The sequence below is a fragment of the Ovis canadensis genome, chromosome 8 (genome assembly GCF_042477335.2).
Source record: "Ovis canadensis isolate MfBH-ARS-UI-01 breed Bighorn chromosome 8, ARS-UI_OviCan_v2, whole genome shotgun sequence".
Taxonomy (NCBI): Eukaryota; Metazoa; Chordata; class Mammalia; order Artiodactyla; family Bovidae; genus Ovis; species Ovis canadensis.
In genome coordinates, this window is record NC_091252.1 from 32,299,635 (window position 1) to 32,315,377 (window position 15,743).

Here is a 15,743-nt window from a genome sequence, read left to right on the forward strand (position 1 = left end):
CCTGCAGTGTAGGAGACCTGGGTTCGATTCCTGGGTCAGGAAGATCCCCTGGAGAAGGAAATGGCAACCCACTCCAGTATTCTTGCCTGGAGAATCCCATGGACACAGGAGCCTGGTGGGCTGCAGTCTACCGGGTTGCAAAGAGTCAGACACGACTGAGTGACTTCACTTTCAAACTTACCTTAATATATTTATCTCTAATTCTAAATGGAAAGAAGTCATGGAGAGTGCCATCCTGCAAAGATAGAAGAAAGGCAAAAAGATCTTTTCAGGACTTAGGGAGCACACAAATATCCAAGGCCAACCATGCACAATGTGTCCACTGATGTTCAGGAAACAGTGCAAGTCCAGACAAAGAGGAGGCAGAAGAGCCATGGATAGCTCATTACTTATTTCCCATAAAACCATAAAACCACAGAGGCCTCCTCTTTTCTACAGTCCTTTAGGCATGTCATGGCATAGTGTAGTAGACTCAAAAGGTCTAACTTGAAATCAGTAATGGGTGGAATTGGGTCCTACAAAAATTCCTGTGTTGGAGTTTTAATACCCAAGGCCTCAAAATATGACCTTATTTGGAAACAGGGTCCAAATAAACCACAGATATAATTAAGATATAACAATTATAATTAAGTTAAGATGAGCTTACTGGAGTAGGATGGGCTCCTAATCCAATACAATGGTTATCTTTATAAAAAGGGGCAGTCTGATGACAGAAATGCATAACCACGGAGAATGCCAGGATGAGACGCAGCACGAGATCAGGGTGAAGTGTCCACAAGCCAAGGACACTGAAGACGGACAGAAACCACCAGAAGCTGGGAGAAAGGAATGGGGCTGGCTCTCTCGGCCGTGGAAGGAGCCAATCCTGCTGATGCTTGCATTTTGGACTTCTAGCCTCACAGAACTGTGAGACAGTAGATTTCTGTTGTGTGAGCCACTCAAGCGGAGGTACTTTGTTACAGCAGCCCTAATAAACTATACACAGTCCTAGTCTTACAATGTTCTCATTCCTAAAATTGTTGTTGTTCGCTAAGTCATGTCCAACTCTTTGCAACCCCATGGACTGCAGCACTCCAGGCCTCATTCCATTCCTAAAGTAGGGATCGTAATTTTTATTATATCTACACCAAAGGCTGCTATAAACAATAAACATATATAGTGCTTACCAAATACTAGGAACTATGCTAGGTAGTCCACATGGGTTAACTCATTTAATCTTCACCACAATGCCGTAACACAGATACTAATATTGTCCCCTTTTCATAGCTGAGGAAACCGAGGCACAGCAGAATAGTAAGGAAGAGAAAAGTGAAAGTGGAAGTCGCTCGAAGTGTTGGACTCTTTGCGACCCCATGGACTGTATAGTCCATGGAATTCTCCAGGCCAGAATACTGGAGTGGGTAGCCTTTCCCTTCTCCAGGGGATCTTCTCAACCCAAAGATTGAACCCAGGTCTACCACATTGCGGGCAGATTCTTTACCAGTCAAGGTCACACAGGAAGTGAAGGGGCCAAGATATAAACCCATGCAGTCCGACAGTATTACCCATGAAATAACTATCTTTGTAAACTATCAAGGTCCTTCCAAATTAAATAAATCGCCATCATCATAACCACTTTCCTACTCAAGAGCCTCTATTTCCCACAGCAGAAATAACAATTTTCTCCTCCAAGAGCTTCCACAGTCTAGTTCTGGCCTGTCTCTTCAACATTACCATTCACTTCCTTCCCACACAAACTCTCCCTTCACGCTTAACTGCTCATCCTTACTTGAGCACGACTCGTATTTTATCCTTGATTTCTACTGTTACTCTCTCTGAGGGTTCCCTCTGCCTGCTCCACATCAACCTCATACCTTTCTCAAAGAGCACAGTGCTGTCTATGAAGCAGTCCCTAGCAACTCTATCCACAAGCACCCTCCCCTAGGGCCCCATACACGCATTGCTCAATACTCTGAGAATTCAGGGAAGATGCCAACCAAGAAAGTGCACCTGCCCTTTTATAAAATGGTAAAACAAAGAAAATATCTACACAAACCACTAAAGAAAAAGGAAGTAAGAAAACTCCCTGACAGCCCAGTAGTTAGGACTCTGAGCTGCCATTGCAGGGGCATGGGTCTGATCTCTGGTTGGGGAGCTAAGATCCTTGAGGCCAAAAGAAAAAGAACTGTATGAGACTTACAAAGTACTATTGAAATTTTTAGAAATCAATACTTCCAACTGAGTTGAAGAAGGATGGCTGCACTGAGGGGCATCTGAACTGGGTCTTAAAAAGGGATCAGGAAGAATGTCTATAGCTAGCTATCTATAACTATCTTTATCTCCACTAATTAACACACTCAGTACTAATAATATGCACACTGAGTTACTTGAAGATACTTGTTTTCTCCTTTTCTCACATTTATTGTTTCGGTCCTCTCTGAATCCAAAAGGGCTCTGAGACAGATCTCACCTGCTCAGGTATAAGCTGCTGGGAGGTGGGGATCTTAGATCCCCTTAGATCTTCTTTGTCTTCCCTATGGTGTCATGCACGAATGATTATGTGCAACACAGGCCTTCAAAAAGATTTGTGGAAAACAAGGAAAGAATTCATGAAGAAGGTACAGAAGATAGGAGAGAGACTGTCATGAAAGAAGATAAGGGAATTTGCACGATTTTTCTAAGAAGTTCTCCTTGACCTGGCGGCTACCCCACTCCTTAGCTCACTCCTCTTCCTGCGCCTTTGCTTAGCTGGTGGCTGTGCTTGCAAGGCTTTCTCTCCTCCCCCTTTTGGCATAAAATCCTCTGAGGTGCAGTTCATTTTCCCCTCCTTGCTGAGTGTTCTTCGCCCACGTAACCCTCACAGACATCTTTCTTCCTGCAATCCTGTTGCAAGGATTTGTCTGTTTAACACTTAATTGTTCTCATAAAGTTTCATACTCAGTTATCCTTCTCCAACCAGACTTTATAGCTCCCGAAGGCTGGAATCCATGTCTTTTTCTTTTTTTGCACGCTGCCCCGCTTCGGCTCCAACCAGACGTCCCCTCAAACATGAAGTACCTGGCAAGTACTTGCTGAATGACTAAATCCTTTCAGTATTTCTATCGCTAAAGTAGAACGTTCTTTCATCTGACTCTCAGGTTCAAAAGTACACTGGAAAAAGTTATATATCAAAGCATTCATTCCTGGTAACACAGATTTATCTTTTCTAAAACTTGCAATCACTGAACCAAACTTCAGTGGCTTCACCAACAAGAAAAAACGGTGTAAGCACACAAAGAAGGGTCTGTTACATAACCACCCGAATACTGTTAGCTCCATTCAACTTCTTTAGGCACAGGATTTATCATTTTATGGCAATTTAGTAGTATAAATACTGCCAACACATTTCTTCCCCAAGAAAGAGATATTGAAAGTGGCCCAACTTACCCTAAAACTTGCCAGATTACATTTAACAAGTTGAGGTGAAACTGAATTTTTCAAGTTCCTACAGCAGATACTCAAATACCATTTGTTAATTTGAATTTTATTTAGAATAACTCTATGCAAGTCACAGTAAATCTAAAAACTATTGATGCTGAAGAGCTTGGAACCCTAACAGAGCACGTGATTAACAGGATGAATCCAATCTGAACAATACTGGTTTCCTTAAGAGAAAAAAAGTGGATCTTAAATTTTTGCACTAAAGTTTAAGAAATGATAAACTGAACTATTGGATAAAAGTAATAGGTCAATTATTATTCTGCTCTCTATTTCGCCTGGGTTCTCATTAGAACCAACATGCTCTAACTTGTGAAAGACTTACCTTCAAAATAGAGGAAAAGAGAAGAAATCAACCTCATACCTAAGGGAGACAGCCAAAGACACTTTAACTGGTTAACTCTGCAGGCTTTTCAGTGATTCCAAGAAATCAGTTTCCTCTGAGAAAGGTAACTGTGAAAAACATTTCAAAATTGCTTTAAAACTATGGGCTGTAAAACTAAGTGGAAACATTCCATTTCAGCTGCCTAAGACATTGACATTGTTGGGCTCCTGTTCTTGGCACCCCCCAAACCCACTGACCCAATATTGGCTGAGTCTGTTTTCTAACACCTTTAGCAGCATCAGTATGAACATGCTTTTAAGATGATTACATCTGAAGTCCTGCCTAATTTTATTACTGTGAAAAAACACGACCACTGGCCTGAAACCACAAATTAATTCTACTAGAGTCTATTTTCCTGAACAAAAGTGAAACAAAGCTCACGTTCTGTTTCTATACACCCCATTCTTTTTAACCAAAAATACTGCTGTTAAGAAGTCTGGAATACAAGCGAAGTTTCCAAGCTCTTTCTGACATGGGCAACCTCTATGTTTTGACCACATGGCTAATGAATGCCCCATACATTCATGTGACCACTGTTGCAGTCTAGTTCTACTATAAAAATGGGGTAGAAAAATGTAAAAGATATTACTGAAAGTCCAAATGGAACACCACAATCTGCTGCCAAGCCCTTTTTAAAAAAAGATTTTCTAAAATAAAAAAGAAATGCAGCGGAAAGTGATCCGTTTGAGGAGAAAATAGATTGAGCATAGGGGAGAAGGGCTTTCAGACACTGTAATGTGTATCTGAATGAAAAGCTGAAGCAATCTTATGCATGATCAATATTTAACCAGTTAGCAAATATTAATACTTTGCTCTAATAAATAAAAATGCTAAGTAGAAACTATAGACAACTTTATTTCAAACACTAAAACTCACCATATCTTTTACATTCACATAATTAAGTCACTTTTAATTTCCAAGATTTTCAAATCCAGATGAGCAGCAGGATTAAAATTAGAATCCCAGAAGACAAATGCTAACATCCCTCCTGGACAACCTCACTTAAACCTTTCTAAACAGAGAAGAACTCAAAGGCCTCCTTCATAAATCCATTCTAAAGGTTAAAACATTCAGAAAAACTTCCCTGTATTTAGCATAAATCCCTCTTGATGCCTGCTGTAAGTCGATTTCCTCTTCTTTTTCTTCAGGGAAGATGGAAAACAGCTGTTCAACATTCCCTTTCAGGCCCCTTTTTCCTTCCTGCCAGGCCCATTTCCCCCTTGGGAGAAGTGTAAACACTGCAGGTGATTCCTAAATCCAGCAGGCCCCTACCTGATTATCCAAGGGGCTGGTGAGCCCGGCCCCATGCGAGCCTCCTAGGATGCTGTCATCCAACTGCCAAGGCCCCAAGAAGAGGCCTTCTTTACCAGAATTTGCGGAATTCCAGAAATCCTTTACTTAGAGTCTGTCTTCAGATATAGTCAAGACAACAAAAATAGCGCTGTGTCAAGAAGAAAAGCTGACAGTCAGAACTGTAAAGAAGGTAAGCAGTGTTATCCCGCAGCCTGACAGTCTTCACTACCACTCTACCCGGTGTCAGGGTGTTGAGTGCACCCTGGCATGAAACATTTTTAAACTACTTGGTGATTTTTATCATGCAATTCTTGAGTTCCTTTGTCACTGACGCGAGTTTCTGGATGTAAGCTTACTTTAGAAATGCAATAACCCTTTCAATACTCCAAGGTACAGAACTACTCTAAATGAAGGTGTCAATCTGTAGCCTTTTATTTCTTTTTCTTCACTTTTTAAAATATGTTTATTCGAAATAAATGAGCATTATTCACAGCGCTTCTCTGCTCCTTTTTTCCTGCTACCTCTGTTTCCTTTGCATACTGTCCTGTTTTTTTTTCATAATGGGTATTTTAGAGGGATGACAATTCCCCCCGCCCAGTCTGCCAAAGATCCCTACATCCATTTCATACAAATGCAGATGATCAAATTCTAATGAAAGTGACTTCAGCATGGATTTCCAATCCCTAAGAAGTAGAGGGACTGTGCTGTCACAGTCTGAAGAAGAGGATTTGACAGTAAAATGTATGCAAAGATAAGGAAGGGCGCTTTTGGTTTCCGGAACAGAACAGACTTGTTCAAGAGGCCCATGGCCCTCAGCCAATTACCATGCTCCATTTGATCTTTCTGCTGGGGAGGACTGTCGCTTCATCGAGGACATCACTGGCAACCCCTGGTTCACCAACCGTGCTCCCAGTCTATTTTCTAAAATTAGTAATCTCTACTAGGTTCACACCGCAATCTGCTGATCACTACATTTTACACTAATGCTGTTAACTCCCACTTCAAGAATTGCTAACAAATATCCCCATTTTTCTCACAATAGTCATTAGACTCCAACAGTAAAGCCAGTACATTGCCTGTGTACTTTTATCAATAAAAATATTATAGACCCACAGCTTGGTGAGCCCATTTCCTTTACAAATTCTTTTTAAGAGTTATGAAATGCTGACTCAGCTTTGTTGTGGTATAACATCTGCACACATTAAATCCCTTTTGCTTAGTAGCTAAGTTTGTTACACATGAGAAAAAATGCAAAAACCTTAATTTAATCAACAAATTTACAACCCTATGGCATCTGTATATGAAATGAATATTTCAAATGGAAAGATTTAAATGACAGCTTTTTAAATGACTGTGGACCTACTCAATTTCTACTGAATGATCATGTACAATAAACACACAGGGAATTTTACTATGATAATCCTAATATTTTCCACTAATTAAGTAGAGAGGCCCTGTTAATTCCATAAATAATACCAAAAATATCTTTCGCATGTGGACACATACATACACTGAGTTGCAAATTCTCTCTGTCTAGAGCAAAGCAGATGGGTGCAGTCTACAATGGATACATGACATGCCCATAACTGAGAGTTAACTACACACATGTGTTTTGTTATATTTTTAAAAACAGGACTACACTTACCTAATGGTTATAACTATTCTCAAATATAAAGTGCCCAAACAAATCATGCTATTACCAGGACGTTTACAGCTTCTACATATTACTAAAGAGGCAAATTCTGTTCTTTCAGAAATTGTTTACTAACATTTGATGACAACACTTACCAAGATCATGTTTATGGACTACCCCAAGGGAGTTGGAACAAATAGAAGGAAATCCAGTGGTAATGTTAAAGCACATTAAAATTCATAGTGTTATCTGGAATTAAGGACAGAACTCCATTCAAGAAATAAACAGATGGAACTTGCCTGGTGGTCCAGTGGTTACGACACCACGCTTCCAAAGCCAAGGGGTGCAGGTTCCATCCCTGGTCTGGGAACTAAGATCCCACATGCAGTGTAGCATGACGGGGTGGGGTGGGGTGGGGTAGGGGTGGGAAAGCAATCATTCTCCAATAAAAATTACTTTTAAAAAAAGCAATTGTACTCCAAACAAATTAATTTTAAAAAATTAAAAAAAAAACAAACAACACAGATGGTCTCAACCATCATTTCTTCTTTTCCCAAAGTAAAATCATTCCCTTTTCTTTTCTGTGGTATTTAACAGACTCTCTAAACACTCTGCCTCCTGCAGGTTTATACTCTTCTGGGCATCTGACAGAGGATCTGAAATCCATACCCTTGATAGGCTGGAGCTTGCTGAGACATGCAGACGGCAGCAACACAACTGGTAAAACACCCAAAAACTTGAAGCCAGCAAATGAGAGCTGAGCAATGAGCACAGGGCTCTGTGGGAATCAGAAGAGGCCCCAGGATGGAACCCTGATGAGGATGGTAAGAGATAAGCAGAGTGAGGAGGGTGCTGTGGGAAGAGGGCCCCAAAACAGCCAGTTTACAGAAGCCTGGAAAACACATAAGCGAGCATTCCAGGGAGCTGACATTTCATGGACAGTAATGAGTAGTAAATGGGATAATAAATTAGATCTGTAAGAAAATGAAATGTAAGAGTCTTTAATAACATGGATATGGAATCATAAAGGAGAAAAGTAGAATAAAATACGCCATTTAGGTTAATCTCATATGTAAAATAGGCCACTAATTACTTGTAAATGACAGACAAGTCTCTTCTTTTCATGGTATTTCCATTTCTACAGCCCTAAACTAAGGATAAGACATCTACTCTATCTCACTCTTCATTTCCACAAGGCTAAAAAATGAAAATATTAGAATTATTTGAAAAAATATTGAATTACTTTCTCATGCTCACGCTCAGTCACTTCTGACTCTGCCCCGCCATGGACTGTAGCCTACCAGGCTCCTCTGTCCATGGGATTCTCCAGGCAAGAATACTGGATGGGTAGCCATTTCTCCCTCCAAGGGATCTTCCCCACCCAGGGATCAAACCCACCCTTCCTGTGTCTCTTGCATTGCAGGAAGGTTTTTTACTGCTGAGCCATGGGGAAGCCCTAGGCAGTTTTAAATAGAAGCATTCACATAGCTGTATGATCTACCAGGGACTCTTGTTTTCCTTCCATTGTCTAATGCACAGGAATTCATAAGCAAGAATTTATTAACCCTAATGTCTCCTTTTTATCCTGTCCACAACACTACCTTTTTTTCTAGTATGATTCTTACCTGTAATATCTCTCCACCACCCCCTAATCAAACCACTCTTCTACGTCCAAGTAGGAGCTGTGAAACACTAAAGTTAGACGGGTAAGAACCTGGGACTACATTGATTTACTAAAATATATAGAAAGATTTTCTTTAAAGAAAAATTACTTCAATTAAAAATATTATCCACTTAATGCAAGGTTTCACTTTTAAAATATATAATTTCCTGCGAGAGTTGGGCATTAGGATCAGTCAGACTTTTTGAAATTCATCCATTTCTAATTACTGCCATCATCAAATAGAAGCATGGATCAGTGCCACTGAAATCTAGGACTTTAAACTCTACTTCCAATCTGCCCTTAATTCATCAGATGAATTTCACTGGGAAGTAATTTCATTTTGGTACTCTGAACTTATACACTTGCCTAATTCCCATGTCAGGCACTGACTCTTGGTTTAGATTACACTGTGTCATCCAAATATCCACTGCTAATTTGGTGACCCCCAACAAGTTTTTTTTCTACAAATCAACAAGCATACGTGCTAAGTCACTTCAGTCACATCTGACTCTGTGATCCCATGGACTGTAGCCCACCAGGCTCCTCTGTCCATGGGATTCTCCAGGCAAGAACACTGGAGTAGACTGACAGGCCCTCTTCCAGGGAATCTTCCCTACCTAGGGACTGAACGCGTGTCTCTCACGTCTCCTGCAATGGCAGGCAGGTTCTTTACCACTAGGGCCACCTGATTACCATGCGTGAAGATAATGTAATTCCAAGATGAGAAAATCCTAAGGCGTTTTATAATATAGTCAAAAGAACTGTCCTGTCCTCTACTTGGAGCCATTCTTTCAGAAGGATTGCTGGACATGGCATCTCCACCTTACCCACTCCTTCATAATAGTAAAGATCCAGCGCTTCTCAGCAAACGGAATAAAAGTATCCACTACAATGATGACCTTCCCTCTACAAGAGGGTCTTGATCTCCTCAAAGGCCTACCACAAACATATTCTAGCATAAAAAAAAGTTATTTCTTTTTTTTTAATTTATGGGGGAAGAAGGTGAAAAAAGGATAAGAACATGTACTATATTTAGGACTCAAACATGCTAATGATATTGGGCCTTTTCACATGGCGCTAATGGTAAAGAACCCCCACCAATGCAGAAATCATGAGAGACACGGGTTCAGTCCCTGGGTGGGGAAGATCCCTGGAGGAGGGCATGGCCATCTACTCCAGGATTCTTGCCTAGAGAACTCCATGGACAGAGGAGCCTGGAGGAATACAGTCCATGTGGTTGCAAAGAGTTGGGTATGACTGAAGCGATTTAGCATGCATGCAAGTAATATTTAATACACACTGCAACTACAAAATGCTAATCTTTTACTAGTTTCTTTACCCCTTCGGGAAACAAACATTATTGATACAGTAAAACCCCAATCTAAATGCTGTATCTTCCTTTATTCCTTTCCAATCATTTGTTGAAACTGTAATATTGAGTGGAAATCATGTAATTTCTTTCATGGGACAGAGTGTCATCCAAGGCAAGTAGAAATAAATATCAAAATATTCAACTACAAATGTTAAGAAATGTATAAACAAATATCTTACTGCTTAATTGCAGAATGTATTTTCATCTATGATCTTAAAATACTTTTTCAGAGATTAAAAGAAACCTTTATAATGAGGTCTTGGGAAGGGCAGTACAACCTCAGTGAAGAACCTTTCCTTCTGGATGACCATCAGATCCCCTCAAGGGAGCACTGTGGGATATTGGACAGATCAACAAAGCTCACTGAAAACATGTTATTAGCTAATTTGTGGACTAACTTTATAAATCCTAAAGTAGACAGACACACAAATGTTAGGTATTATGATGGTCCTGACTTCATGTGGCAAACCTAGCTAACTTCTTACACAGTCTTTCCCATAACCAGGCCCCAAACCTCAGAGAGAGGAACTTTAAAATCATTCCACCCAGCAGGCCCAGGAAGGTGCTGATAATTCCTTCAGTGACAAGGGGTCTATACTGTTTTCTGTTGCAAATTTCCCTTCTGTCCACATTTTCTTTTCTCTATTTTTATAGAACACATCTTACCTGAACACTTTACAAAAGGACACATATCTGTATGGTAACCTTGTAGTACATGATACACAAATACTCAGATAATCCTATATTTTATTTCTTCCATGAATCCTGCAAACAATTTGGGGATCTCATTTTAGAAGTAGTCAGAAAATTTGATAAAATATTGCATATCCTATTTCATTTCATACAGATTATCATTTATTGCAAAATTAAAAAAAAAAAAAACCTGAAGAAAAGGAAATTCCTGAAAGGTTAAGGTCTATTATGTGAAAAATAAAATACTGGGGGGAAAACTGTTTTGAAACTATTTCTCAGTGAGAACGTCCGTTCTCAAATTTAATGTCAACTAAACCATGACTCTCTAAAGCATGACTAATGAAAAAATGTTTAAAAGAACCTTATAACATGGAGATCCCTAGAAACTAAAAGTGTCATTTCCTGATCTAAGGAATTCCAAGTAAGTGAGGTTCACCTCCTACTTCTAAGCAATGGATTCGGTTTCAGCCTTCAGTGCCCGCCAGCCTGAGCAGAGGTTGATGCCTCAGACAAGCGATGAAAATGAGAAAATTCTGAGGTCACAAACTTAGCTTAGATTCCATCCGCGACAGATCCAGAGCCCATGTGGCGTTGCTCACAGAGCTTCCCAGCCTGTGAGTCAAGCACGCCCCACCCCCCTCCCCACCACCAGGGACTGCCTGGGAGTGAGGTTTACCAACAATTTCCCCAAGTGTCGGTGGAGCCGGGCGGCTTCGGAATCCGGCGTCTAGGGAGGCTCGGGACGTGCTTGCCTGGCTCCCACAGTCGCAGAGGCGGGCTGCCAGCACCAGGACCGGCACACCCGACCACCACCCCCCCAATTAACAGGGAGACGGAGGGAAAGGAGGGCGCGAAACTGTGCCAACCTACCAGGCAGAGGGAAGCCGGAGCCTCCGGCAGTCCGGGAAATCGCAGCTGGGCCGGCCGAACCCGACGCACCGAAAAGTGATCTCCGAGTTCTTACCGTGCGCCCAGCTCTGCGCTGGGTGCCCAAGGGTTGGAAAGGGACTCAAAGCTGCCCCGCCGCCGGGGAAACTCATGGCTCCAGCTTCACGCCTCGCGCGCCCCCCAGCAGAGCTGGGCTCGGGCGCGCAGGTCGCGGCGCTCGGCGCCCGGCGGGGGACGTGGCTGTCCGCTTGCCTCCCGCCGGCTCCCGGCCAACGACCCGCCCGAGACTCCGGAAGAAAGCTGCGCGGCGCGGGGTCCAGAGCGACGTGCGGCGCGGGGTCCAGAGCGACGTCCGCCGCGCGCCGCTGCCCACCACTCGCGCGCCCCTCCGCTTACCGCTCCCCGCCGCGGTTTCGTCCTCTCGGGCGTCGCCTCTCCAGCTTGGGCCCAGGCTCCGGAACCCCTTCCCGGCCCCCTTCTCTGCAAGGCGCCCGGGCCCCCGGCGCCCTCGGAGCCGAACCCTCAGCGCGCCAGCCGCGCCATGGGTGCGGGTGGGCGCCGCGCCACAGGATGCGCCGCTGCAGCCTCGGGCGGCGCTACTGCTAGCCGGGCCGGCGCGGGCGGGTGGGTGTGGGCGAAAGGGGAGGAGGGCGGGACGCGGCGGGCGCTGAGGCTCGCTGGAGGGAGGAGGAAACCGCAACGTCACCAGAGCCCCGGGCGGCGAGGATGGGAGGGGGGAACGGGGACCCCTTCCCGCTGCGGGACCCCGACCTCCAGCCCGCCCAGCTTTCTCGCCCTCCTCCTCTCCGAGGACTCGCGGCTGTCGGCCTTCGCCTCCACTCGGGCCCGAATCCACGCACCCCTACCCTGCCAGGCCTCTTTGGCTTCAACTTGCTCTAGTTTCTAATGACCCCACACGCTTTGGGTTCGACTCCAGAATCGCCCCAACCGCAGGGTACTTTAGGAGGCCTGAGGGGAGGAGCTGATGGATGCTTCTAAACAGCTCCGGGAGAGGAAAACGTGGAGAGAACTTTACCACCGGAGACCCTTCCCCCCTCCCCGCGCCTTTTCCAAAATTGTTACTCCTCCGTTTCTCCCCGATTCGGTTTTTACTCTCTTCAGAGAGAAGGGAGGAAATCATCTATTTAGAAGCAGTTCTCGCTTTAACCGTTCGAACAAAATACAGTAAATCAAAAGCACTGGACTCTACAAACGAAGCAGATTGTAATCAAAGGTCAAGGGTCAGGAACAGAACATTCGAAATATACAGCTGACAGGAAGAAATTTAATTTACCCTATCTCCTAGCCTGGGTGGACGAGAAAGAGAGAGAGAGAGACTGTCATCCGAGTTTTTCAGGTGGACGATCTGCAACCTTAGTAGTCACAGTCTTTAGAGAAGTTTCCTGCATTTTCTTGAAGCAGCCATTGCACACAGTCTGGTTCAACCTGACCTCAGAAAGGTGTCAGATAAGACCAGAGCCATCACCCCAGGACTAATAACTTCGCCTCCCTCAGTATTGAGTGAAGTGAAGTGAAGCCGCTCAGTCGTGTCCGACTCTGTGCGATCCCATGGACTGTAGCCTACCAGGCTTCTCCGTCCATGGGATCCTCCAGGCAAGATTACTGGAGTGGGTTACCATTTCCTTCTCCAGGGGATCTTCCCGACCCAGGGATCGAACCCGGGTCTCCGGCATTGGAGGCAGACGCTTTACCCTCTGTAATTAAACTACCGAAGCTACAAGGTACAGAAGTGACAGGTCTTCATCCATTCGTTAGCCCTAGAGAGGTTTTACCTGAGAGGAGTGCTTTACTCCCTTGCCTCTCCGCTGTTATGACTTCTAAAGGACCGCTTCTATCCATTTTCCCGGTCCTTAGAGGCTCTCAAGACCTACAGTTTTCCTCAGGCCACATTAGAAAAAAAAGAAAGAAAAATGTGGATGTCGACTTTTCTGCTGTTTTTTTCCCAGAAATTGCATTTGAAGAGAGATTCCTTACAAAATGGTCAAGAGGGAGTGGTTTTGGTAAATATATTAAATGTTCACTCAAGTACACCACTGATTTGCATAAACTTCCAGATGTTTTAGGGGCGGATGGTGGAGGAGATAAGGGGCTCTAGAACTTAAAACTAGTTTAATCTGGTTTAAATCCTCATTTGAGCGGCTTCCCTGGTGGTCTAGTCGTTAAGAGTATGCCTGCCAATGCAGGGGACACAGGTTCGATCCCTGGTCCAGGAAGATCCTTGATGCCCCATGGCAACTAAACTCCACAACTACCGAGTGCAACTGACTATTGAGCCGGTGCTCTAAAGCCCATGCTGCGCAACAAGAGAAACCAACCCAGTGAGAAGCCTGCACACTGCAAAGAAGAGTAGCCTCCTGTTCACAGCAACTAGAGAAAGCCCAGGTGCAGCAGCAAAGACTCAGCGAAGCAAAAAATAAATAATAATGATAATCCTCATTTGCAATTTACTACAAGGGTCCTTGGAAAGCTAACCCCGGAGCCTTGGTTTTCTTAACTGTAACATAGAGGCATAATACTTCCATTGAAGAATATCAAATATTTGAGAGTTGCTACTTGCCAGATGCTGTGCTAAGCGAATTACATGTATTGATTCAGCTATTAGAAAAGATTAATTGTGAAAGTGTCTAGCTGTAGTATGTAACCCATAAGTGTTGTTTCTACTTACCTTCCCAAATTTGGAAGAGACCTTAGAAAAAGCATGTGGTTTGATTTATTTAACCTCCCCATAAGTAGTCATCTAACTCAGTGATTCTCCAACCCAAAACGTTAAATCAGCGGGGGAGATGTGATAAAATAGTTTTTAATGGGGACCCCACACCAGACCAATAAGTCAGAATCTCTAAGGCTAACTATGTAAGTATCAGCATTTTAAAATCTCTTCCCTAGTGATCAGAATGTGCAACCAGGATTAAGAAATCTTCAAAGGAGACAGTACCCACTGTCATTTATTCCCCTTTGCTCCCCAAACTGGGGGCTGTAAATTTACAGTTTGGCTGTAAATTGACCTGGAAATCTGCTTCTGAGTAACATCTACCTCTTGCAAACCCCTCCCCCCCCCAATATAGTAGGACTCAAAAGATCTGTAATCCTGCCCTCTGGAGTCTTCCAGGATGCTTGTAGCCTTAATTCCATGGGAGAGTGCTTCAGTTTGCTTGGATATCTACCAGCTCCATCAGCTTTTCCTCCTCTTTTCTGAAAGCCCTTGGAAGGTGGTTTACTTTGCCATTGCTCATTTCAAAATCTGGCCCCCAAAAATGAAATTCAAGGTTTCATTCAAATAACACAAATGTTTAATGGCTTTGTTCTAATTACCATATTTTCCCAAGTAAATCCTAGGAACTATTATGGGAGCAATGTCACCCTATTGACTCCTATGCTGTAACCTACTAAAACTCTGAAGCAGAAGATTTTTCATGTCTTCTCCAAAGCACTTCTTCCCAGCCTATTCCCATTATAGTTTTTTCAGCACTTTGCACAAGAAAATTTAATAGAATCACATGTTAAGTTAGGCCCCTTTAGCTTGACATGTTAGGTATCATCGAGGTAATTGAATAATTCTACCTCCCACCTTCCTGCGTTCTGCAGATTTAGTCTGTATGCCATGTCAACATTCAAGTTCTCATTCTCAGATGCCTGCCACTGCTGACTCTGCATTAGCATGCTGTTGAACATGGCTTTTGAGAATGTAAAGCAATGTGGGTATCACTGAGAAGATTAGAAAATAAATATTTACTGAGACGTTTTAATTTGGGCGATTCAGGTGCTCAGGTGGTACTTAATTCTCCTCTTTTTACCAAACTCTGGCTTTTTCTAGAGAAGTACAATTAGTTAAGAAAGTTCTGAGGACAGGTTCATGGCCCAGGAATTTGATTGCCCAATGTCCGTGTATTGTTACGGTCTGTTGGTTCAAGAAATAGCCTTACTTCTTTCTTCATGCACCCACCCCCTCACAGCCCTGCTGAAAGTAGTTGAGTTTATGCCAGGTTTCCACTAATGTGGAAGACAAACCTTATGGGACTTCATGCTCACATATTTGGGAGGCCATGAGGAATACTCAGGCAGTGTTCTGTAGTAGTAACTCACCCTAAGGCTGAATATTAACATCACCTACTAGTTGTTTTAGAGGAGGACCTAAAACACACCAATGCTCAGACTTACTCTCAGAATTCTGATTTAATTCTTTCTAGGATGAAGTCCAGGCATCCCATATTCTTTCTAAGATGCCAGATGGTTCCAGTATGCTGCCAAAGTTAGAACCAATACTCTGCAACAATGGTTCCCCACCTCGGCTGTACTTTAGAACTACCTGGTGGGGAGCGCTTTTAGAAGTTGTGATGCC

At 43.3% G+C, this 15,743-nt stretch overlaps 1 protein-coding gene across 4 annotated transcripts in view; it reads right to left on the reverse strand.

Moving 5' to 3' along the window:
• The window catches only part of DSE (dermatan sulfate epimerase), a 73,833-nt gene extending 61,552 nt beyond the window's left edge, over positions 1 to 12,281 (reverse strand). Inside the window, exon 1 of one of the 4 annotated variants that reach the window (XM_069599154.1) lies at positions 11,780 to 12,281. The gene's annotated coding sequence lies outside the window, so the exon portion shown is untranslated. Of the gene's footprint in view, positions 1 to 11,365 lie in introns of all 4 variants that reach the window. The other 3 variants (XM_069599158.1, XM_069599157.1, XM_069599155.1) reach the window with 3 other exon arrangements.
• Between the last annotated feature and the right edge of the window lie 3,462 nt (positions 12,282 to 15,743).